At 42.1% G+C, this 25,756-nt stretch overlaps 1 protein-coding gene and 1 pseudogene across 5 annotated transcripts in view; one reads left to right on the plus strand and one right to left on the minus strand.

Moving 5' to 3' along the window:
- Znf609 (zinc finger protein 609) overlaps positions 1-25,756 on the minus strand; it is a 147,490-nt gene that overhangs the window by 84,065 nt on the left and 37,669 nt on the right. The gene's annotated exons all lie outside the window — the stretch shown is intronic.
- LOC121831187 (U6 spliceosomal RNA) lies at positions 12,082-12,171 on the plus strand (annotated as a pseudogene).

Genomic DNA, 25,756 nt, shown 5'->3' on the forward strand with positions numbered 1-25,756 from the left:
CCCCAGAAGCAGTCAACTGTTAATACTTCCCTGAGGTGGGACTGTCACATATCTAAAGCTAGCCACAATTTACAATGTAGCTGAGGATGACCTTTTTTTAATCTCGTGAGTGGTGGGATTATTGGCACATGCCATTATGCCCAATTTTTTTTCTTTTTAATCTTGAGAGGGTCTTACTAAATTGGCTTTAAATTAGCAATAGACCTGCCTCAGCATCCCAAATGGCTAAGATTATAGGTAGCCCAGGCCTGGTTTTAGTGATTTTTGTTTGTTTTTGGAAACAAGGTTTTTCTGTGTAGCTCTAGCTGCCCTGGAACTTGTTCTGTAAACCAGGCTGGCTTCGAATTCACAGAGATCCACCTGCCTCTGCCTCCCAAGTGCTGGAATTAAAGAGGCGTGAGCCACCACCACCCAGCTTGATACTTTTAAATTTGATAAAACCCAGAAAAGTGAGAAATGAAGCCTAGCAGCAAAATGTTTGCCTACAAAGATCAAAGCCCTGGGGGTAGTTGGGAGGGAGTTGGGGCACAGAGAGAAGCATAGTAAATAAGGATCAATAGGGGGCTGGAGAGATGGCTCAGTGGTTAAGAGCACTGACTGCTCTTCCAGAGGACCCAGGTTCAATTCCTAGCAGCCACATGGCAGCTCACAACTGTCTGTAGTTCTAATTCCAGAGGACCTGACACCCATGGCAAAACACCAATGCACATAAAAATAAATAAATAAATAAATAAATAAATAAATAAATAAATAAATAAATAAATAAATAGGCAGGGGACATGGAAGCACATATGCATGATCCCAGTAATTGAGGTGGAGGAAGGAGGATCGGGAGTTCAAGGCCAGCCTCAGCTACATAATTTAGAGTTTAAATAAGGCTAGCTTGAGCTACATAAGATCTACAAAAAAAATCAAGGGGGCTAATCGGTGGCACAGGCCTTTAATCCCAGCACTTGAGCGGCAGAGGAAGTTGGATCTCTGAGTTTGAGACCAGGCAAGTCTATAGAGTGAGTTCCAGGACAGGCAGGGCTACAGAGAGAAACCCTGTCTTGAAAAGCAAAAATAAAAACAAAAAACCCAAGGGGAAAAAATATCAACATTCATGGAAACGATGGCATGCTTGAGGATCTGCCATACTTTATTATCACTAAATAAAGGAGAAATGGTAGATAAGGAAGTTGGGAAAAAGCACAAAAGAACAGAATTCTGAAGCATTATGTATATAGTTAGTATAGTGGCACATGACTTTAATCCCAACACTCTGGAGGCAGGGGCAGGCAGAACTCTGTGAGTTCAAGGCCAGCTTGGTCTATACAGTGAGTTATAGGACAGTCACAGCTGTTTAGAGACCTGTCTCAAAACAAAAACAAAAACAACCAGGCTGTTCAATCAAACCAGAAGAAATGAGGATAAATGAAGAGGATACAGTTTGGGGTCATTTTTTAAAATTACTTTTACTTATTTGTGTGCATATACACACAATAAATTAAAATATTTTTAAGGTAAAGAATGATGGAGGAAGCTGGGCAATGGTGGTGCACACCTTTAATCCTAGCACTCAGGAGGCAGAGGCAGACAGATCTCTGAGTTCCAGGACAGCCAGAGCTACACACAAAGAAACCCTGACTCAAAAAACCAAAACCAAAACCAAAACAAACAAGCAAACAAACAAAAATTGATGGAGGAAGACACCAACGTTGATTTTTGGCTTCCATCTGCACACATGTACACAAGTGTGCATGTACGGGGAGGGAGATGGGAGAGGGGGAGAAAGATGGATGAGAGGAAAGAAGTCCAAATTGTGGGGTACCTACATACCATAGAGTATAATCAACCCTCAAAGGAAATAAAGTAGAAAAAACATACTCCATTAACTCGTCCTCTGACCTCTAGATGTGTGCACATGCGCTCGCGCTCTCTCTCTCTCTAATGATAATAAATTACAATACCTAGATAAATCTCCAGAAAACTTTAGTAAATTTACGAAAGATAATAATGTATAATTTCACTCAGATAACTTTGGATATAGCAGATATTTAAAAATGGAGATGGAGGATAGAATAGTGGTTGCCAGGGATTAGTGATGGGGTAAATGTGCATGTGTGCATGTGCCTGTGAGGTTGGTACAGTATAAAACTCAAACCAAGGATCACTGTGGTGCTTCAATGTTCAGATTCTTGATAGTCAATTTGCAAAGAATCCAAGTTTGGCTTCTAGTACCCAATAATGTGCACATAACCTTGCATACATACTTACACTTAATTGAAAATAATTATTAAAAAGCTTTCCAAATAAAAGCGAATGCAATGCAAACAAACAAAAACTAAAAATCTATCTCATCTATCCATGTGATAAAATTATACAGAACTAAATATAGAGATGGACAAGTTTAATAAGGCAAATTTAAATAAAATTGGTGAAATTCATCCATATTGTAATATTGTAGCCTGTAATTCATCCATATGAAATTCATCCATACTGTAATATTATAGTTAGCAGCAGTTTGTAAAATGTTACTATTGGGCAGAAAGTGTTAGGGCATGCCTTTAAACCCAGCACTTGGGAGGCAAGTGCTGTGGGATGTTCTGTATGGCAAATGTGTTGCTCTGATTGGTCAATAAATAAAACACTGATTGGCCAGTGGCTAGGCAGGAAGTATAGGCGGGACTAACAGAGAGGAGAAAAGAAAGAACAGGAAGGCAGAAGGAGTCACTGCCAGCCGCCACCAGGACAAGCAGCATGTGAAGATGCTGGTAAGCTATGAGCCACGTGGCAAGGTATAGATTTATAGAAATGGATTAATTTAAGCTATAAGAATAGTTAGCAAGAAGCCTGCCACGGCCATACAGTTTGTAAGCAATATAAGTCTCTGTGTTTACTTGGTTGGGTCTGAGCGGCTGTGGGACTGGCGGGTGATAGAGATTTGTCCTGACTGTGGGCAAGATAGGAAAACTCTAGCTACAGGCAGAGGCCATAGATCTCGGTGAGTTTGAGGCCAATCTGTTTACATTTCAAGTTCCAGGACATACAGAGCTACACAGTGAGACTCTGTGTCAAACTAAACACCCCCCCCCCCCCCCCAAGATACTACTAGGGGAAACTAAGCACTGAAATAATTTACTCCTCTATTCTTAAAAACTTCCTGTGACCACAATTATCTCAATAAATTTGTCAACTAAAAATGGGGGTGGTGGTGCTGGGAATGGAGTTCAGTGGTACATTCCCTTACCCTGCAATGTGTGAGCCCCTGAGTTTCAACTCCCTTGCTTTATCAAGCAAGAAAAAGAGGAAGGAGGGAAGGAGGGAAGAAAGGAAGGGAGGGAGGTAGGGAGAGAGGGAGGGAGAGAGGCAGGCTGGCTAGCTGGCTGGAGGGTTGGTGAGACGTCTCTCAGGTAAGTCTGATAACCTGAGTTTCACTCATGGAATCACTTGGTAGAAATTGTCCTTTTACCTCTGCTCACACATGTGTGTGCCTACATTCAATACACAAGCATATACTTAATAAATATAAACAAAACAAAAAGAAAAACAAGTATCTTTTAAAAAGAAAGGCTGCAATAATACACAAAAGCATCCTTAAACTATTATAAAAGATTTAGAAAACACACAAGAAGGGAAGTTGGAGTTGAAGACAGAAACACTGTGGAACCTGGAAAACAACTGACTGGATAAGAGACTAAGCCACCCCAGGCTGCTAGAGTGAATACTAAGCCTGCAGTGGAGAAAATCATAAACTACAGACTCTTTCCCCAAAACCTAAGAACTGGTAGCATCTACTAATTCAGGCTCAGAACTGATGATTTAGAATGAATAAAGCTGATTAAAAGTGGGTAAGAAGCAGTTTGATCCTTAATTTTTCTCACTCAGACATATTCCTCCATTCAAGAGATTAAATGTTTAATTCTCTCAAGTAGCTCACACAGGATCTCTGGGCTAGAGTGCTTCAAGCATAGTAAACATGAATATTATAGTTAAAATAAGGAGATTAAACACGGGCAGAGAATGCTGAATACTAAACGCTGAACCTGCACACCTCTCTTACTTGGCTCAGGAAAATCAGAAAGTCTTCACCCTCCAGGAGAATTGGAAGAGGCTTTTTGAAAGAAACTGAGAAACCCATAAGGAAAGACCTAAGGATAGTGGCATCTGGGGTTCCCCTACTTAAGGGCCATCTGACTATGAAGCTCACCATAAACTTGTCCTGTGGATACTCACAGGGTTTCCACTATATCTTTCAGTGACACAACCTAAAAAGTTATTTAAAACATGAACAGGCCGGGCGGTGACGCCTTTAACCCCAGTACTCCAGAGGCAGAGCCAGAAGGATCTCTGTGAGTTCAAGTCCAGCCTGGTCTACAGAGCGAGATCCAGGACAGGCACCAAAACCACACAGGGAAACCCTGTCTTGAAAAAAGAAAAAACAAAACAAAACAAAACAAAAGGAAACCAACAAACAAAAAACCATGATCATTTTTACTATTTTCTACAGAGAAAATATTTTCCAGTTTCAAATAACCCTGGACTGTTGAATTATAACCTGACTAATATTTATTAGGCCAGGTACTATTATTGGTGTTTTGGAAACAGACATGCATAAAACCAAAATCAAAAACCAAAAGCAGCAGCCCTGGTAAAACTTTTATTCTAGCAGGGAGAACAAGATGATAAACACAAGCACACAAATAGTAAACCAGACAGGCTAGTGCTTTGAGAAAAAACAGTGGGATAGAGTAAAGAAAAGAGGGGCTGGGGAGTTAGCTCAGTGGTAGAGCACTTGCCTAGCAAGTGCAAGGCCCTGGGTTTGGTTCTCAGCTCCAGGGTGGTGGAGGGGAGAGAGGGAGGCAGCTGGAGATACATCTCAGTTGACAAAGTGCTTACCCATCATTCAAGAAGACCTGGGTTCGAGCCCCAGCACCACATACACCAGCACTGTGGTACACAACATGCTATATTCCCAGCGAGGGAGGTGAAAGCAAAAAGATCACACACAAATTCAAGGTCATTCCTCAGTTATACAGTGAGTTCGGGCCCAACCTGGGATACATGAAGCTGTGCCTCAAAAAACAAAACAAAACAAAACAAAACAAACAAAAAACAGTCAGGTGGTGGAGGCATACACCTTTAACCCCAGTACTCGGGAGGCAGAGGCAGGTGGATCTCTGTGAGTTTGAGGCCAGCTTAGTCTACAGATTTGAGTTCCAGGATAGCCAGAGGTATTACAAAGAAACCCTGTCTTGAAAAAAAAAAATAAACAAAACCAAAAATCAAACCAAACCAAAACACCATGAGCATACCTTGGCATATCCACACGGTGTCTATTTAGTCATTTCAGTGCTTTTCATTTATTATCTTTTCTTGTGCTCAACAATCCTCTAGGTAACTAATAGATGACATTCACTGGCAAAAGAGCTTGTCAAATTTAGAGATCAGGTACAGAATATTCTCTTAGTAGTTAATATAAAGCTATTAACTATTTGTGGATGGTGAGACTACTGTCATGTCCATTATAATCACAAAGTGCTAAATAACCTAACCAACGCAGATATTCAATTAATCAAAGTGACTTTAGAGGAAAAAAAAGGCTGGGCAGTGGTGGCGCATGCCTTTGATGCTAGTGCTTGGGGGGTCAGAGGCAGGCAGAGCTCCATGAGTTCGAGTCCAGCCTGGTCTGCAGAGTTAGTTCCAGGACAGCCAAGGGTACAAAAAGAAACTCTGTCTTGAAAAACAAAACAAAAAAAGCAAAACAAAAACTTAATAATAAAAACAACAACCAAGCAAAACAAAAAACAAAACCCAGGGATACAGTCTGAACTCATTTATATAGCCCATGCTGGTCTCCAACGTCATCATCCTGCCTCAGCCTCCTCAGTGCTGGCACACCAGGTGCGCACCACCACGCCCAGCAGCTGACTCACTTCCATGTGCTCTAATCCTATGGCTGCATCGCAGAACCAATGTGCCTAAACAGAGCTCTGGTGTGCCCAGAGGAATGACATTCATTACAAATTAAGAAAACAATCAGTAAAGCTGAGTATGGTGGCTCACACCTTTTATCAAAACACTGGGATGCCAGGACAGAAGGCCAGTCCCAGGACACGGTGAAACCCTGTCTCAAAAAATAAAACAAACACAGTAATTCTGAGGCAAAAAGGGATCAGCAACATTTGCTGCCATGATACTCTGTGCCCCGTTGCTTTCTTTTACACCCAAATCTTAGCCTGCAAGGTCTCTCTCAGATTAGAAAGCAGCTACTTCCCCTAAGATGGCTGTTGATAATAGTTGTAAGTATTATCTCTCTCCAGTGTGTGTGCTTTAATGGGAAACTGTGAAACCTTCAAATCCCAAAGGAACTGCAGTCAAGTTAGCAGGGAATATTATTCTGAAAAATACCTTCTAGCCATTTCCAAGTCACACTAAATAAATTCACACTCAACAGCTGTTTACTGATGACTTAATAGACTGCCAGTCACACAGATTAGACTGACTCTTGCCCTTCAAGTGCCAACTAAGAGGCCCACTAGGTTAAGGAGCTTGCCTCTAAGCCTGACACCAAGACCAAGGGCTTTCATATGATTTAAGGGGAGAACTGACTCCAGAGAGTTGCCCCACGGCAGGTGGAGAGCCATGGTCTCTCAATCCCCCGCCCCCAACCCCTTAATAATAAGTGAACTAGGTATGGCAGCACATGTCTTTAACTCCAGTACTCAGGAATCACAGACAAGTGGATCTCTGTTTGAGGCCAACCTGATCTACATGAGGTGTTCAAGGCTAGCCAGGGCTGTATAGTGAGACACTGTTTCAGAAGGGGGGAGGGAGTACGGTTGGGGATGGTGCTGCATGGTTTTAATCCTATTGCTCAGGAGTTTGAGGCTGGCTTGGTCTACATAGTGAATTCCAGACCAGCCAAGGCTGCAGAGTGAGACCCTGTCTCAGAAAACAAAAGCAAAAAAATCTAAAAGGGAAAAGGAAAATAGAACTCTGGATAGCAGGAGAGGTCTCAAGGGAGGAAAACCCTAGGTAACAAACACTCTTAAATATATTATTCTTCTGTGTGAAGGTTTCGAGTGTACACATGTCTGTGTACTATGGGTGAGCCTAGTGTTCAAGGAGGTCAGAAGAGGGCGTCAGAACCCCTGGAATTGGAGTTATAGATGGTTGTGAGCCACCATGAGGGTGCTAGGAATTAAACCTGGGCCCTCTGGGGGGGGGGTAGCCAATGCTCGTAACTGCTGGGCCATCCCTCCAGGCCCTCTTGTCCTCTTTTAACATAAAACAGTACAGTAGATTTAAAACATATTCTCTACTCAACCAAAATTTGTTTTCTTACCACAGACCTATTAAAAGTTAAGCATAAATCTAAACTTCTAATAAGCAGAAGCTTGAAAGTATAAAGTCACACAAAATACAATACAAAAACCAAGTGAACTCCTTTCTGTAGAGCCTCCTTAAGTGAAATGTTACTGTGAGGTTCCTATGGAGCAGTTTGTCATAATACCATAGGAAAGTGCATCTTCTACCCATCCCATGAATCCTTCCTGTTCCTGTGTCCCTCCACTTCCCCTCCCCTCTGAAAACAGTTTCACTATGTAGCTCAAGCTGGATTCTAGCCTAAGACATGCTGCTCGTGCCTCAGCCTCCCTCATTATCATGCCCTCACTACATAACAACTGGCAGCTCTTTTCTTTTTATACAAGAGCTCTCAGGACTATTTCCTGACTAGCTCCTTAATGAAAGCAAATTACTAAGTGATCAGATATCACAGACTCCTACTCCTAAGAAGTAAACATCAAGCATTTAAAAGAACTACTTACCCCCTATACTTACTGACCACCACCATTTAAAAAAAATAAACACCCAGACTTCTGAACACAGTAACAACAAAGGTAAAAACTGTGAGACAAATTATAAAAGCATAAATAAAGAAAATGAATTTCAGACTTCAGGGTGAGATCTCATCAAGTGTAATAAGATCTAGCCAAGTGAGATTTTGCTGAGTTTTCTAATGAGAAAAGTTAAAGATGATTACAGAAAGAGAATGAGATTCATGAGGTATAAATCACGCCCAAACCAGTCCTGAACCAATTGTCTCCACCAGTTCTACTAAATTACAGAATTCCTTCCAAGATTAAAAACACAGCTGGACTTAGTATGGAAGCCTGTCATCCCAGTTGAGGGAAGTTAGATTACAAATTCAAGGCCTGCCTAGAGGGAGTTCTAGGCTAGCCTGGGTCACTTAGTAGGTTCCTGTTCCAAAGTAAAACATAAGAAGAGGTCTGAGGTTGTAGGTCAGTGACAGAGCAGCATAATGCCTGCCAGCACCCAGGGAGGCATTCACCCTTCACCCCAGCATTCTGGAAGCAGAGACAGGAGGATCAGAAGTTCAGTGCCAACCTTGGCTATATATGGAGTTTAAGAACAGTTTTAGCTTTTAAGACCTTGTCTCAAACAAACAAACAAACAAACAAACAAACAATTAGACCCAATTAAATATGATTTTTATTTTCTGCACATTGACAGTTATTTTCTGTAAGGCACTAATCCACTACTTTTACAATCCTTTTTTATAGTTATTTCGTGTGTATGTATGTGTACATATGATAGGCAAGTGCTCTCCAGAGCTATGCCTACAACCAACAGCTGCCCCTATTTAAAACTTTGTATTACACTTTATGTGTGTGTGTGTTGTCCACAGTATGCATGGGTAGGGTAGAGAAAACCTTCCACCATGTGGGTGCCAGGGATTGAACACAGATCATCAAGACTGGTAACAAGTACCTTCACTTGCTGAGCCTTCTCAAAAAAGTTTAAGAACATTAATGGTAAGTTTTGAAGCCTGAATGCTGAACCCTCTTTAGTAGAAAACAGCAAAGAAACAAAAGAACAAGTTGCTGTTAACTCACAAGGTCAAGGCATCCCCTCTTGCCAAATAGACCGTTGGCCCTGAAGGCATCAGAGATAGCAATGCTTGTACTTTGCCCTAATCTTCTCTCTGACAAAACAGGCTTTTGTCTACAGTGACCAAATGCCTCACAGTTATCCCAGGGCCTAGATAGCACAGCTGGAGCTTGGTATTCCAAGACAGGGATTAAGAAATGATCTCCAGCCCACAACCCTGTGGAGCAAACTCTGGTGGCTGCCAGGACCAGTAAAGACTAACAGGGGTGGGGAGTGGGGAGGAGGTGGCTAGATCATCAAACCTCGTGATCTGAGCTCTGTCCCTGGACTCACACAGTGGAAGCAAGCCAGGAGACTGCTTTTACCCTCAACACTAGTGCCTGCGGTGCTCCCCAGCACACACATGCAGTAATGTAATTAAATTATAAAAGATGCAACAGTGAGGGCAGCTGTTGGTTGCAGGACTTACTGATAGAAGAGCACTTGCCTAGCTTGTGCAAGGCTCTGGCTGGGTTCAATCCTCAGCATAGCAAAGTCAAACAAACGAAATAGAGGAAACTGGGTCCACAGGCACAGTGGCATCTCCTTCCCACATCAGTGCTGTGCTTCCTTTTCCCTCAGATAGCTTATCCTGCTCCCAACTTGAGGTCTTACTAGTCTCTTTGGCTTGGCCACAATAACTGTCTATCCTCTTTTTAAAAACCAACCTGAGGGGACTGGAGATGAATCAGAAGTTAAGAGCACTGGCTGCTCTTACAGAGGTCCTGAGTTCAATTTCCAGCAACCACATGGTGGCTCACAACCATCTATGATGAGATCTGATGCCCTCTTCTGGCCTGCAGGCATCCATGCAAGCAGAACACCATACATAATAAATAAATAAATCCTTAAAAAAAAAAAAACACCCAACCGGACAAGAATGGGATTTTAGGGCTTGAGAGATGGCTCAGAGGTTAAGAGCACTGACTGTTCTTCCAGAGGCCCTGAGTTCAATTCCCAGCAACCACATAGTGGCTCACAACCATCTGTAATGAGATCTGGTGCCCTCTTCTGGCTTACAGGAATACATGCAAGCAGAACACTGTAAACATAATAAATAAATATTAAAAAAAAAAAAAAAAGAAAAAAGACTGGGATTTTAGGAAAACTTAAATACTTTCAAATAAATAGAACTCTTGCTTAGGATATTTTCAAAAAGGCTAGGGGTCTCGATTCTACCTAATTAACCCCCCTGGCTTCAGTCTTGGCAACCAGAATACTAAAAGGCTGTCCTAGAAAAGCTATAAAACAGGGAGTAAAGAGGGGTGGGGGGTGGGGGTGGGGGGTGTTTTCCAGCTCCAAACTCTTCCTACTCCATTTCCAGTCACACAGCAGCCAAAGCCACAAACGACCCTCTGACTCCCAGCGCCTGCCACACTTCTCCCTTCAGTCACCGCTGGAGGCAGGGAAAGAGACTTCGCTGGCACAAGCCAGCTCTTGTCTGAGCTGGTAACCACCTCAGGCTGCTTGGCTCAAGACCTGCCCTCTCTTTATAGGATCATTCAAGCTTCAAAACAGCACCTTTTCTTGGATTCCTCTCAAGACACTGAGGTAGGTGACTTCATCTATTACTTTTAGCTTGGGCCCCATCCAAGAACTTCTCTTAGAAACTACATTCTCCCATACAGAAGGGCTTAGCAGCCATACAAACTGAAGATAAACTTAAGGACTTTATGATAAAGAAAACAAGCCCTCTCAGAAGTAACTTGAGTGGACATCAGATGAAAGGGTCATTGATGGCTGAGTGACTAAGAGCAGGCATCCTCTCCTCTGTGGTAACACAACAGGGAAGTTGGGAAGGAAGCTGCTGCTGTGGACAACTCATCTTTACCTTACCGAGTTTATCTCTAAACCTTCAATTCCAATACCCTAGTGAAGAAGTTGGAAGAAAAATGTTTGTTTGTTTGTTGAGACAGAGTGTCTCTGTGTGGCCCCGGCTGTCCTGGAACTCATTCTGTGGACCAAGCTGGCCTCAAACTCTCAGAGATCTGACTGTGCTGGGATTAAAGGCATGTGCCACCACCGCCACCACCACCACCAAGCCAAAACTGTTTTTGAAGGTGACATTCTCATACTTATTTTTCCTCCCTGCCTTTCTACCCTACCACAAATGTCACATTTTTAGGCATTTAGGAAGAATGAAAACCTAGACAGACTTTGACAGTTACAGGTTGCCTGGCTCTATACTCAAAGAATTCTACTTTCTATGGAAACAGAACATTTACAGCAAAAACTGCATAAATCATACACATTCATAAAGCGGCCACAGCGGTCTATCTCCAGAAAGAGTACTGCAAGTAAGAGGACGCTTTAGCAAACAGTAACACACACACACATTCAGACAAAACACTCAGACCAAGCATTATTTTGTGTGTGAGACAGGGTCTCACTATGTAGACCAGGCTGGCCTCAAATTCATAGAGACCTACCTGCCTTTACCTCCTGAGTGCCAGGACTAAATGTATGCACCACTATGTCTGGCTTTGCTCATTTTTTGGGGGGTGGGATGGGGAGAAAGAAAGAGAAAACAAAAACAAAAACAACCTCCTTCAAGGTCTGGGGATAGAGTTCAGTAGCAGAGTCTTAGCTATACTGTGAAGGCCCTGGGTAAAATATGCATTACCCTCCCCACACACCTCCACAGAAAGGAAAGCAGCTTCATTTTGTAAAAGACAAGAAGCAACTACCTGGTGCTTTTCAAATCAGCACTTGGAATTTGCAGTTCTGGAAACTGTGCTCTGGTCTAGCCAAACTGCTTCCCTAGCAGATGCAAAGTCTGCTCTTCTTTCCCCATGCAATAAAGACATTATGCCACACTGAGAGTCATTTCTACTTAGTTCTTCATCAGGAAAATTTCCACCTCTCCAGCCCCACATGACAGTGGCAATGCCTTGTCCAAAAGCTGCCACTAGCCGGGCGTTGGTGGAGCACGCCTTTAATCCTAGCACTCGGGAGGCAGAGGCAGGTGGATCTCTGTGAGTTCGAGGCCGGCCTGGACTACAGAGTGAGTTCCAGGAAAGGCGCAAAGCTACACAGAGAAACCCTGTCTCGAAAAACAAAAAACAAAACAAAACAAACAAAAGCTGCCACTAGTACAGAGATAAACATATACAACAAACACCAAGTCTTGTAATAAGACACAGCCATGTGCTTGCTTCCGTAGCACATATACAGAGAAGATTAGCATGGCCCCTGTGCAAGGATGACACGCAAATTCGTGAAGCGTTCCATATTTTTTTTTTAAGGTTGTGGGTTTAGCTCAGTGGTAAAGCATTTGCCTAGCAAGCGCAAGGCCCTGGGTTCAGTCCTCAGCTATTTGTACAGTTTGGGCTTTATAGTCTAGCCATTAAGTATACACCCTGGACAGAGCCATAGACAGGAGATCTGAACTGACTGTTAACCTAATCCAGTTTCTGTTCCTCTTTGTTCTTTTAACTTGTGTTTGTTGTGTGTGAATGTATTTGTGGGTCTATGTGGAGGCCTGAGGTCCCTGTGTTGTTGTTTTTGAGATAGGGCTCTTATTATGGCCTGGGCTTGCTGCTGACTAGGCTAGCTGGCCAGCCAACCCCAATGATCTATCTGTCTCTGGCTTCTTCAGCATTAGGATAATCACACCCAGCTTTCTGCATGGGTGCGTTAGAAATAGAACAAAGGTCTCCATGCTTACTTACCTGGCAAGCACTTTACTGAGATGTAGCATGAATCTTAAAGAGTCTTTATTAATAAAAACAAGCCTGAAGCCAGGTACTGGGGTCAACACTGGAAGATCAGAGAGACAGAACCAGAACAAGTCACAGCTAACCTCACCTGGCCAACTTCTCAGCTGATCTTGTTTCCTAAGACTGGAAGCCTCTGTGTCCTCATATCCGAATGGCTCTCAGCTGAACTGTGCTGCTCAAAACCTAAAAACTTAACCAGCCAAAAGCTTCTAGTTCCTGGTCCTCACGCCTTATATACCTTTCTGCTTTCTACCATCACTCCCTGGGATTAAAGGCTCACTTTCTGGGATTAAAGGAGTGAGTCACCATGCTTGGCTGTATCCTTGAACAGATGGATTTCTGCCTCTGGAATGCTAGGATTAAAAGCGTGTGCTACCACTGCCTAACTTCTATGTTTAATATTGTGGCTGTTCTGTCTCTGACCCCAGATAAGTTTATTAGGGTGCACAATATTTTGGGGAACACAATACCACACTGACTATCATCCCAACTCCCTATGCACCTATTACACAAGTATTTTGCTTGGTTTAGGATAAAGTCTAGACTTTATAAATGGATACTGTCCGTCAATACTGTTCACAAACACAAAGCCAGCTTTACATGAGACTGAAACTGAAGAAATAATAGTTTTTTTTTAATGCTAGAGGAAAAAAAGTTGGTTGTGTATTGTATTTATGGCATCAGTGTGCTAATCTTTAGCATGTCATTACCTTAAGTAACTTTGAAGGCCAATTCCAGACTGAATATATTACACTACAACTTTTACCACCTGTTATTTTTAAGAGGTGGGAAAGGACAAGAGATACTAGAGGGGAAAAAAATTGCCAGCCTCTTTCTGAGATTGATTTCAAATGCCAACATTCTCAATCCAAGCACATATGAATAAGCAAAAGGAGAAATGCCTTATGGCACGCTCTGTCTAAAACAGACATTCCACCAGATGTTTGGGAATCTGCAGAGGGTGGAACTGATCTGCTCTAATGTGGTGTATACAAATGTGTAGTCACTTTGTGCGATGATTCCCCCACCACACAACTGCCAATTTTCTGTCCTCCTACTCAGTGGTATGTATGCACTTGAGATACTACAAAAATCTTGTTAAAAACTCATCAAGAGAACAGAATTAATATAAATTCTAAGAGTAAAAATAATACATATACGAGTGCTAAAAGATATGTTTTAAATTCATTGCATAAGGACGTTAGTTTCACCGAAACTATCATTCCACAATATTTTAAAACAACTTCACAGTATATTTAGGTATTTGTTCATCTCTGTTATTAAATTCTAATCATTCTTCCTTAAGACAGACACTTAAAATCTCAGCAATGAAGCCAGGCAGAGGCAGAAGAATTTGGAGTTCAAGGTCATCTTCCTATATAGGGACTCTAGAGCTAGCCTGGGTTACAGGAGACCCCGTGTGTAAACAAACCAACAAACCAACCAATAAACCAACAAACACAATAACCCCAAAGCAAGCAAACAATACACTAGTAGAAAATAGTTTATAGCTCACAACATTTAATTCTCTTCTGGACTTTAAAGAAATTAAGTTTACTAAAGACAAAACAAAAAAACTAAGATATTAGGGATTTCTGCTATTTCTTTGAGGTAATGGCTTGTCTTCCTAAAACAGCATGCTTAGTTTGATTATGTCCAAAAGCAGACTCAGGCAGGAATAAAATCTTTACTTATAGCAGCTTTCTTTTATTTTAGAATGTCACAAACTTTCAGGAGACATCTTTGTCCATAATAAACACAAAAATATAATCACAAACTTATTGGGAAAAAAAAATCCAATCTCCTGCTTTGGGATCAGCAATAAATTTTGATTATCAAAATCTGCATTGTTCTCTCTTAATCAACTTAACAACAACAACAAATATATATAAATTGCCAGACTGTGGCAAGTAGCCATAAGGATTTTCTTTAGCTGTGTTGATGCATACCTATAAACCCAGTATTAGGTTTGAGTCCAGTCTGGATTGAACCGAGTGCCATGACAAACAATAAAGCAATGAGTTAGCTTCAAATTTGTCTATTTTAAAATTGAGTCAGTAACGCTGATATGGACACTAGGCCTTAATTCAGTATTCCTCCTAATAATGATGAAACTGCAAACCTGGGCTCATTATAACTGTACTCCTAAACAACTGGCCCTGTGCTATATGCAGATCAAGTGCTGAAACAGGACAGCTGAAGGAGAATATGATATAAGACACCCTGAACAGCAAACGGCATCTGAACTATGGTGGGTAGCCCCGTTTGGAAATGGCAAAGGCAACTTTAAGAGTTCACTGGGGAGCGATAGTGGCACACGCCTTTAATCCCAGCACTCAGGCGGCAGAGGCAGGCGGATCTCAGTGAGTTCGAAGCCAGCCTGGTCTACAGAGCGAGTTTCAGGACAGCCAGGACTACACAGAGAAACCCTGTCTTGAAAAACCAAAAAAGAAAAAGAAAAAAAAAAGAGCTCCCTGGGGACTATAAAAGCCAGAAGGTCAAGGGTCAGGGACTTTGCTGTGAGACTGTGTCTTTTATTACTTCAGAAGCAATACCTACAAAGTCTCACAAATATGACTGCCCAAAAGTGAGCTGAATAAGGAGGACACCAACAAACACGTCAAACCGGACAGGGAAAAGCCCATAAGGACTTAACCCTACACAAAGGACTACAGGCAACTGAGTTAAGCTGGGAGTGGGTGAGGTGGTCCTCCCTTGGGAAAGGCACATCAATTGGTTGTTCAGTACCAAATGGACAGCCCTGAAAACTACATTATATGGACTCAACTGGTATATTTAGGACTATGTATGTATGTACAAATACATATATGCATGCAATAAAAATTGATTTAAAAGATCTGGAGAGATGGCTCAGAGGTTAAGAGCACTGGCTGTTCTTCCAGAGGTCCTGAGTTCAACTCACAGCAATCACATGGTGGCTCACCGCCATCTGTAATGAGATCTGGTGCCCTCTTCTGGTGAGCAGGCATACATAGAGACAGAATGTTGTATACATAAATAAATGTTTAAAAAAATTTACTAAAAAAAAGAAAGAGGCCATGATTTTGAAGGAGAGCAGGGAGGGCTGTACGGGAGGGTTTAAAGGGAAGAAAGGGAAGGGAGAAGTGTTGTAATTAAATTACAATCTCAATTATACAATATGGTAAAGAACCTATGTAGAATGCTTCCAAAGAATAATGGGTTTTAACAGAGAGGAACATTAAAAGCCCCACAAACTTAAAAGACTCCAGAAGTGATTCTAATATGTGGCCTAAATTGAGAAATCTAAGCACTAAGAGACCTCTGTAGCCTGAACAATAATCTATCCAAGCCACGTTACTTTGGCTGGTGCAATGTAAACATGTGCCATGTGTCTCCTTTCTACAGCATTCTGTTGCTTTCACTGACATTTAATTCAGAGTACTTCTAATTCAGAGCACTTCTAAGTCCCCGAATAATGAACAAACCATCCAGAAACCCCAACTCTGAGCTGAGCGCACTGGGTACCAGTTTATGAAAACCTTGTTTAAAGAGTCCATTACCAAACAAAAATAGAACCCGGAGAGGAAAATTCATCAAAGCATAATCCAGTATTTGTCACGAGGGCCAACACTCAATTGTCTTAAGTTTAAAAGCAATTAGAGTTTTCCCAGGGACACAGTTCAATTGTACTCTCCTAGTAGACAACAAACACTTCAAACTGAAGAATGACCTGCTTCAGACCTGACTTTTTCCCCCCCTGAAGCTAGAGAAAAGTTGACAAAAAGAAGTATCCTGATACTCATTCTTCTCTACTATTTAGGCTACTTGTGCTAATCCCTCAAAAGGCCAGTGAGAAAGCTCAGTGCTAAAGGCACTGGGTGTCCAAGCCTGTGACCTGAATCTGACCCCTGGAACCAGTATGAAGGTGGAAGGGAAGTTGCCCTCTCACTTTCACTATGCACTGTGGCACGCACACCAACACCCACACACCAACACACACACACCAACACACACACACACACACACACACACACACACACACACACACACACACTATTTTTTTAAAGGCTTCTGCTATGTTCATTTCAAATAGAAGGAAGAAAGTTCAGGAGTTACTTAAATACAAAAAAACTGGTTCTAAAGGAAATGGCTAAGCAAGAGATGTGATTCTTCCAAATGACCTTTACCAAAGAGTCCAAAACACTGTTAAGTGAACTAATCGACCAAATATCAACCTAAACCTCAATAGCTCTAAATCTTCTGGATCTCTCTCTCAAGTCTTGGAAATTAGTAGGAGTTACAGTATTATACTAGCTATCATAAAATGATACCTGCTATGTATTTCAAGCAATAAATTTTCAAGGGCGCTAGGGATAACCTTTCTTCTTAATTTGATAACAAACTTCTATCTCTGTAGCTCACAGCTAGGAATAATACATTAAAAACAGGTCTTCTGTTTGTTTGTTTGTTTTTTGATAAAAGGTCTTGCTATGTTGCCCAATTTGGTCTACAACTACTCCTGGAGCTCAAGTGATCCTCCTGCCTCAGACGACTGTGTACATACAACTGTGGAGATAATTTCTGCATAGTTAACAGCATCTGAGTGCTTAAGCTTCCTTGTCTGTTTAACCGTCACAGTAACTCTAAGGGGTGAGTGCTTACATTACAGCTGAGGAAGGGGAAGCTTGAAAAAGTATTTGGAGTTTTTCTTCTGATCTCAAGGTTCCAAACCCTAAGCTGGTGAGATGGCTTAGGATAGAAACCCTGCCTGACCTGAGTTCAATCCCTAGGAATCACAGGGTAGGAGAGGATCAACTCTTGCAAATTGTTTTTTGACCACTACATGTGCACTATAGTACACATAAACACACACCCAAATAAAATAAAAGTGAAAATGTTTTGAAGTTCCAAACCCTTAGATAATTCCCCCAATTTGGGGCACCTCAATTTGTCATGAAGAGAAAAGATAATATGTACAGCAAAGCGAAAAAAGAACTATTACATATATGGCCCAGGGTTACGTGCGTGTGCGTGTGCGTGTGCGTGTGTGCGCGCGCGCGCGTGCATGTGTGTAGTGGCGGGGGTGGGTGGTGTGGGTGTAGAGGTAGGGGGTGTAGGGGTGGGGAAATGGGGGCTGGGAGTTCGAGTCAGGGTTTCTCTGTAGCCAGAGCTACAAATCTGGCTGTCCTGGAACTCACTCTAGACTAGGCTGGCTTTGGACTCAGAGATCCATATGCCTCTGCCTCTGCCTCCCAACTGCTGGGATTAAAGGTATGTGCCACCACCACACGGCTCCAGGGCTACTTTTTTTTTTAAAGATTTATTTATTTATTATGTATACAGAAGAGGGCGCCAGATCTCATTACAGATGGTTGTGAGCCACCATGTGGTTGCTGGGAATTGAACTCAGGACCTCTGGAAGAGCAGTCGGTGCTCTTAACCTCTGAGCCATCTCTCCAGCCCCCCAGGGCTACTTTTTGCTCTTTGAAGTTCTTGGTATGGGCTGGAAAGATGGCTCTGTCTACAGCTATAGTTCCAGGGGATCTGACACCCATGGCAAAATACCAATGCACATAAAGAGATAAAAATAAATAAATTAGTCGGGCAGTGGTGGCGCACGCCTTTAATCCCAGCACTCGGGAGGCAGAGACAGGCGGATCTCTGTGAATTCGAGGCCAACCTGGGCTACACAGTAAGATCCAGGAAAGGCACAAAGCTACACAGAGAAACCCTGTTTTGAAAAACAATAAATAAATAAATAAATAAATAAATAAATAAATAAATAAATAAATAAATATAAATAAATAATAGTTCTTGGTAAATTTCATTTTCACTTACATTTTTAATACTTATTTTTATATGTATGGGTGTTTCTGTCTGTATGTATGTTTGGCAAGTATGTGCTGCACAGTGCTCACGGAGGTCAGAAAAAGGTGCCTAATTCTATGGAATTGGAGTTACAGATGGTTGTGAGCCATCATTTGAGAACTGGAAACTGAACCTGGATCCTCTGCAAGAGCAGCAAGTGCTCTTAACGGCTAAGCTTTAACTCTCTAGCCCCCTTAAGCATAACTTTGTCCTATAAATAGAAAATTTCAAAATGCTCTAAATTACCCTCCCTAATTCTCTTCCCGAATTCTGTTCTCTATCTCACATGAACTTTGCCTCTTAATGAGACAGAGCTAAAGTCTAAGGCAACATAAGCACTGACACTAATATCATCTAGGATGAGTAACTTCAGGGAAAAGCATTTGATACAAATGTCTCCTCAGACAGCCAAGGACATTTCTTATGTGGGTGCTCTCATCCATGACTAAACTGTATCAAGAGAAATATACTTTAAAATATTAACATGGACTGGCACCTTCCTGATGCTAATTCTTCCAAGCCCACTCCAATGGTACAACTGGGAAATTAACTGAAGAGGGAAGCAATCTTCCCTCCACTCTCTACTTCAGACACTCCTCCTCCATAGCACTGCCATGTAAAGAATCATTCTATACAAATACAGATAAAACATGCTCTCACACACAAATAACTCTCAGCAGGATCCAAAAATCAAAGCCTAACCCCATGGTTTTTAAGTGAACAAGTCCAATTTCCTTCTTTGTAGCTCTTGACACACGCTGGCGAGAAGCTGTCTGGATTTTTTATGCCTTGTTCCTGCACCAGAAGGCTCTGCACCGCAGGTCAGAGGATGATAAGGAAATGAACAGTGTAATTTCCAAGGCCTCTGAACACAGCCCTGTCAGCAGCTCTGGAGGCAGGTTACTCAAGCATGGCTTCAAGAGTGCAAACCACAGAGAGGAGGGCTCAGGCAGTCAGCAGTGGCAGCTCTCAGCTGTGTGTGTTATTGCCACCTCTAGCCTGAAAGCACAGGCCCTGCTGCCTCCCTGGATAAGCCCTGCTGGTAAAAGCTCTTGTACCCAAAAGGCAAAAATACAAATTCACACCAGGGAAGGAAAATTAAGGACCAAGACTTAGATTTTATTTTTCCTTGCACGCATATGTAGCAACAAAAGCACTGTTCTTCCATGCTCTGCCATGAGACAGTATATCCTGGCAGACACACAACAACATCCATCCAACATACCCAACACCACTCCAGGGATTTGGCCAAAAAGAAATGCAATTCACATGAAATCTGAAATGCAATGAGGCTACTTCAATACCTCTGAAACCTATTTTTAGTCTTTTGAGGCTGTAGAACATAGCACCAGAATGCAAATTTCCCAGCCCAGGTTTGGAACTACTTCTGGGCATAGTGCTGAAAAGTCTTAGCCAATATGTTTATCTGTTCCTGTTGGGCTTCCTGTGCAGTGGACTGTTGTTATATTTCAGACCATTATTGCCCAGGACAGACTGACATATACTTCAACGTAAATCATTTTTTTCCCTAACAGTTACTGAATGCTGCCTATGTGTTACATTCTAAGTATACCATTCTAAGTGTTTTCTCTGAGTCAACTAATGTAATTTTTTGTTCTGTAAACAAGATTTTGCTATGTAGCCCTAACTATCCTAGGATTTCCTATGGGGACCATGCTGACCTTGAACACATACAGATCTGCTGCCTCTGCCTCCCCAGTGCTGGGATTAAAGATGTGTGCCATGAGGCCCAACAGCTAATTATCTTGCAATAACCTATGTGCATATTCTTATTTTCCACGTGTTAGCTGGCGCAGAACAGTTAAGTACCTTGGTCAAGATTTGGAAGTACAGAGCTGAGATACAAACTCCAGCAGTCTGGCTACAGAGCACATTCTTCAAATAAGAAAAAAAAATTAGAAAGGGAGGAGTGTGAGTGTGTCTGTGTGTGCACACATGCATTTATCATGGTTTAGGTGTTAAGATGAGAGGACAATTTGAAAGTCAGTTCTCTTCTACCATGTGGGCTCTGAGAATCAAACTCAGGTCACTGGACTTGGCAGGGACCCTTAACCTTTCCAGCTCCAAAGTATACTTACTCTTAATCATAAAATCATACATAAAACAATGTGCAATTTACATTGAAGCTGGTTTTGAAATTAGAAATGGCTCCCAATATGTACCTCATACCTCACAAAGAAAATGTACAATGGTTCACAAAAGCTCTTTAATGTATACTGCAATTAATTGGACAGACTTGAAAGTGAAGATTTCTGGGTCCTTATCCAAAAAACTAGGCAGTAGATCTGGTGTAAGGTCAACAATTCACACTTAAAAAACAAAGCCAAACCCCTGTTGTGTATGTGTGTGTGCATGTGATGTGATAGGTACCCATGACTGTCGGCACACCACAGAACAAATACAGAGGTCAAAGGATAACTTCTGGAGCCAGTTCTCTTCTTCCACTGTAGGTTCTGAGGCAGCAGGGGTGTGGGGTCAGGGGTGGGTTTGAACTCAGGTAGTGAGGCTATCCTGACAATAAATTTAACTGCTAGGCCATTTTTGCCAGCCCAACATCTTACATTTTGAAAGCCATACTTACTTAGGTTTTATGTGTATATTTTTAGAAGCTCTACTTCAGTTGGTAAACTGTTAGCTCTAAGAAAGGAGGGACCATCTCTGCTTTACATATCAATAGATATATTCCATCCCTAAGTGTGGTAGCTAGAATCTAAGACATAGTCATTTAATACATGAAGGGAAGGAACAATGGGATCCAACAGCTTATCTTCTCTCTATAAAATAGTATTATTGCCAGGCAGTGGTGGCACTTACTTTTAATTCCAGCACTTTGACTTGATCTCTAAGTTCGAGGCCAACCTGGTCTGCAGAGTAAATTCAAGGACAGCCAGGACTACACAGAGAAACCCTGTCTCAAAAAACAACAACAGTACTATCTGGGCCAGTGAAGATGGTTCAGCAAGTCAAGAAAGATTATCTGCTTTAAGCCTGATGACCTGAGTTTGATCCTGGGACCCACATGGTGAAAGGAGAGCACTGACTCCTAGAGCTTGTACTCTGACCTCCATCTATGCCCCATCCCCCCAAAACAAGTAAATAAATATGTAATAAAACCCGAACAATTACTATTCATAACATCCTCGACAATCTGCCTAACAGTGATGTGTTCCGGTAAGCAGCACTGGATAGGGTCATCTGCTGATGTAACTGCCAAACAGGAAAGGAGCTAGCACTAGATGAAGAACTGTATGAATCACATATAACTCCTAGTTACACAGGATGTGTAAATTCTAAAGTCTACATAACATAGGATCATTATAGCTTGAAGCACTAGAAGAAGAGAATTTGAAGGTTTCCAACACAAAGAAATGGTGTTTAAGAAGATAGAAATGCTAATTATCCTTACTTGGGTATTATACATTGTATAAATATATCAAATTAACACTGTACTCCTTAAGATATGCAATTAATGTATGTCAACTAAAAAAAGGACCTGGCAGTGCCTCAATGACTTCGGTGAAAATTTGGCTGAAAGAAATATTTTGGCATATACATATCTTAAGGAGTCAAGTTCAAAAAAGCAGTTTAAAAGCAATTATCCCTCTCCTATAAAAGACATATTATTCCCTATCTTATCTATGAATGGTCATTCTTTTTTTCCTCCATTTGTGTCCAGGTATGTGTGCCTGTGCGTGCGTGCATGCGTGCGTGTAAGCCAGAAGACAATCCTGGGAGTTATCCTCAGGAACGCTGTTCACCTCCTTTAAAACAGGGTTTCTCATTGGCCTAGCATGCACCAATATGTCTAGACCAGGTAGCCAGTGAGCCCCAGGGATCTGCCTATCTCTACTCCTTAGCACTGGGGTTTCAAGTGTGTTCTGGTAGTGTGACTTTTTACATGGGCTTTGGGGATCAAACTCAGGTCCTTGTGCTTTCCAGGTAAGCAGACTTTGCAGACTGAACCATACCCACTCCTCTATAAATGCTAACTCTTTACAAATATCATCACCTATTTAAGAACCCTAAACTCAAAGATGTTTTGTTGTCCAATGGTGGTGGTGAATGCCTTTTAATTGGAAGGCAGAGCAGAGGCAGGTGGCTCTCTGAACTTGAGATCTACAGAGTGAATTCCAGGACAGCTGGGGCTACACAGAGAAACTCTATCTTGAAAAACAAAACAACAACAAAAGATGTTTTGTTTACTGAGTGTCTATGATGTTAAAGTCACTGTAAAAACCAAGTAGGAGCAGTTATGGGGTACCTTGAAAGTTACAATCCAATTTTTAAGCTTTTAATATGGGTCAATAAAGAATTCCTGCGACAATTACAGATTCATTAAGAAAACTAGAATAAGCTGGGAGGTGGTGGTGCCCTCCTTTAATCTCAGCATTTGGGAGGCAGAGGCAGGTGGATGTCTTGAATTCAAGGCCAGCTTGGTCTACAAAGCCAGTTCCATAACAGCCAGGGTTACACGGAGAAACCCTGCCTTGATAAAAAAGAAAAGAAAGGAAAGAAAAGAAACCTAGAGAAATACAAACCATACAATTTGGTGTTCCAAAGGCTGGAAAGATGGTTCAGTGGTAAAAGTGCTGGCTGTAAAAGTGCAAGGACCTGGTTTGTATCTCGGCACCCTTGCAGGGCAGGGAACAAGCCAGGTATGGGTGTGTGTGTGTGTGTGTGTGTGTGTGTGTGTGTGTGTGTGTTGCACACACCTGCAACCTCAGAGCTGTGGAGTGAAGGAGACAGAAGGACTGACAGGGCTGCTGACTGTCAGGCTACCTCTAGGTTCACTGAGAGACCCTGTCTCAAGGGAATAAAGCAGAGTACTAGAGCAGGGCACCTGGCCTTCAAGTTTCTGCACAAACACACACACACACACACACACAGACACACACACACACACACACACACACACACACACACAGAAACACAGACACACACACAGAAACACAGACAACACACACAGAAACACAGACACACACACAGAAACACAGACAACACACACAGAAACACAGACACACGCACAGACAGACACACACACATACACACACACACACACACAGACACACACACACACAGACACACACACACTCCCCACCCCCCATGGTGCTAACCAAAACAAACCTGGCTTTAAACAGATGTGGTATGATAGCTCACACCTGTAATCCCCACGCTCAGGAGACCAAGGAAGAAGGATTGCTGTGAATTTGAGATAGCCTGGGATACAAAGTGAATTCAAGGCTCACTAGGCACAAAGATCCAGACTCAAAAGAAAAAAACAGACAAAATCTCCCAAATAGCAATTAAAAAAAAAAAAAAAAAAAAAAAAAAAGCTTCCATGCTAGGCCTTGTCCCAATCTGAGAGCCTGGGAAAGTCACATGACCTCTCTTAGTCTTAGCTTCCTGTCTTCAAAATGGGGAAATTGGACAAGATAATCTTTCTCTGGGCTCTCCTTGAATTACAACACTCATAAGTAAAACAAGAGATGATGAATAAAAATAAATTATGCTTGCAGTTAGACAATGCAAGTCGGGCCCACTTAAGAATCAGCTTTGTATTTTTTCAGTGAAGGAAAATGCTTTAGGACATTTGGCTTCAGGAAACAAGGCTGGCTGCTATACTGTCAAGAACAGAAAAGAACAGCAAGTTAGGAGGAAGGCATTAGGAAAGCCTTGGATCAGAAAGAATAAGAGACCTGACCTAGGTTGGGCAACAATGAAGGATTGCAACATAAAAGCAATGAGCTGGAAGGCATAAACTAGAATGGGAAACCAAGGGCAAAGGTTGGTGAACACACATAAGATAGAACCCAAAATCTGAAGGCACAAAAGCTAACAGCACCCTTAACTGTTCCTTTTGTTTTCTAAACTAATGAGGAAAGTGGTAAATGAGCAAAGCATTTTGAAAGTGACAGAAGCTGATACCCAAACATTGCCAAAGCAGAGTGTAAAATAAAAAGCAACTGCTAAGAAAAAGGAAGACTGGGATTGCAAAATTCTAGACCCTAAGCACTAGAGCTGACTTGAAGAAAATTTTAAATTAATGCCTCATCTGAAACTCCTGAACATGCGCCCTGACAGTCAGCACAGATAGATCACTGCCGTCGTGTTTGTGAATTCCTTTTCTCTTGCCTGTCCGAGTGTGGACAAAAGCAGTGAGCTCAGGATACTCAGACAGGCCTCCTCCTCCTCCTCCTCCTCCTCCTCCTCCTCCTCCTCCTCCTCCCACCTCTCCTTCCATCCTTAACCTAACAACCTATCAATCAAGTCAAAAGCAAGGAAGCAGGCAGGAGCCAGGGGCTCCACGTGTTTATTCCTCGACATTCCCTCCCCCATCTCTTCAGGAGTGTTCAACAATTCAGGGCAGCAATGGCTGCTAAGAGCCATCTCAGTCTCTCCAGTCAACTCTGCCAGGAAGATGTGGTGGAGCAAACATTAGATTCCCTGAGGGGAAGACACAGCCTCTCAGAACAGAAAATTCCTCAGTCACAATGCCAGACACTTATCTTCATAGAGAAAGCCCTGGGGTAGGTAATTTGAATATTCAACCCCTGATTAGCTAGTACTCAACAGGGGACAATTCTAACTAGTACCTCAGACTGGATCCTACTTGGAAAAGGGGGCAATTGGGGCTGGAGAGATAGCTCAGGGGTTAAGAGCATTTGCTGTTGTTGCAAAGAACCCAATTTCAGTTCCCAGAATCCACAGGGTGGCTAACAATTATCTATAATTCCAGTTCCAGAGAATTCATACCTCTTCTGGCCTCTCAGGGTGCTGAATACATGTACACAGACAAAACAGGCAAATTCAGGCAAACACTCATATACATAAAATAAAAATAAATAAATCTTGAAGGGAAAAAAAGACAGCAGAGGATGTGATGCCTTAGTCAAGATATCTTCCACATTTAGAGTTTCTCCTCTTCATGATAGCTCCCAGCTTGATTACATCACACATGTTTTGCTGTTTGGATTCTGTTGATTGTCCTTACAAAAAGTAACATTCCAAACCAGTTATATCAGAGGCAAGCCCATATTTCAGGGGGAAAAAATCTTGAAGAGGTTTCAAAGACTGTTTGCAAATTAAACTACAGCACTGATCAACCCTCCCTGAGCAGCTATTGTATGCAACACCCTGGGGTTCCAAGTTCTCAAAAGCTGATGCCCCCTGCAAAGCTCTCTGTTCTTTTTTTATCTACCTCTCCCTCCCTACCTTTGTGTTCAGAGTCCAAG

This window comes from Peromyscus maniculatus, chromosome 7 (genome assembly GCF_049852395.1).
Source record: "Peromyscus maniculatus bairdii isolate BWxNUB_F1_BW_parent chromosome 7, HU_Pman_BW_mat_3.1, whole genome shotgun sequence".
Classification (NCBI taxonomy): Eukaryota; Metazoa; Chordata; class Mammalia; order Rodentia; family Cricetidae; genus Peromyscus; species Peromyscus maniculatus.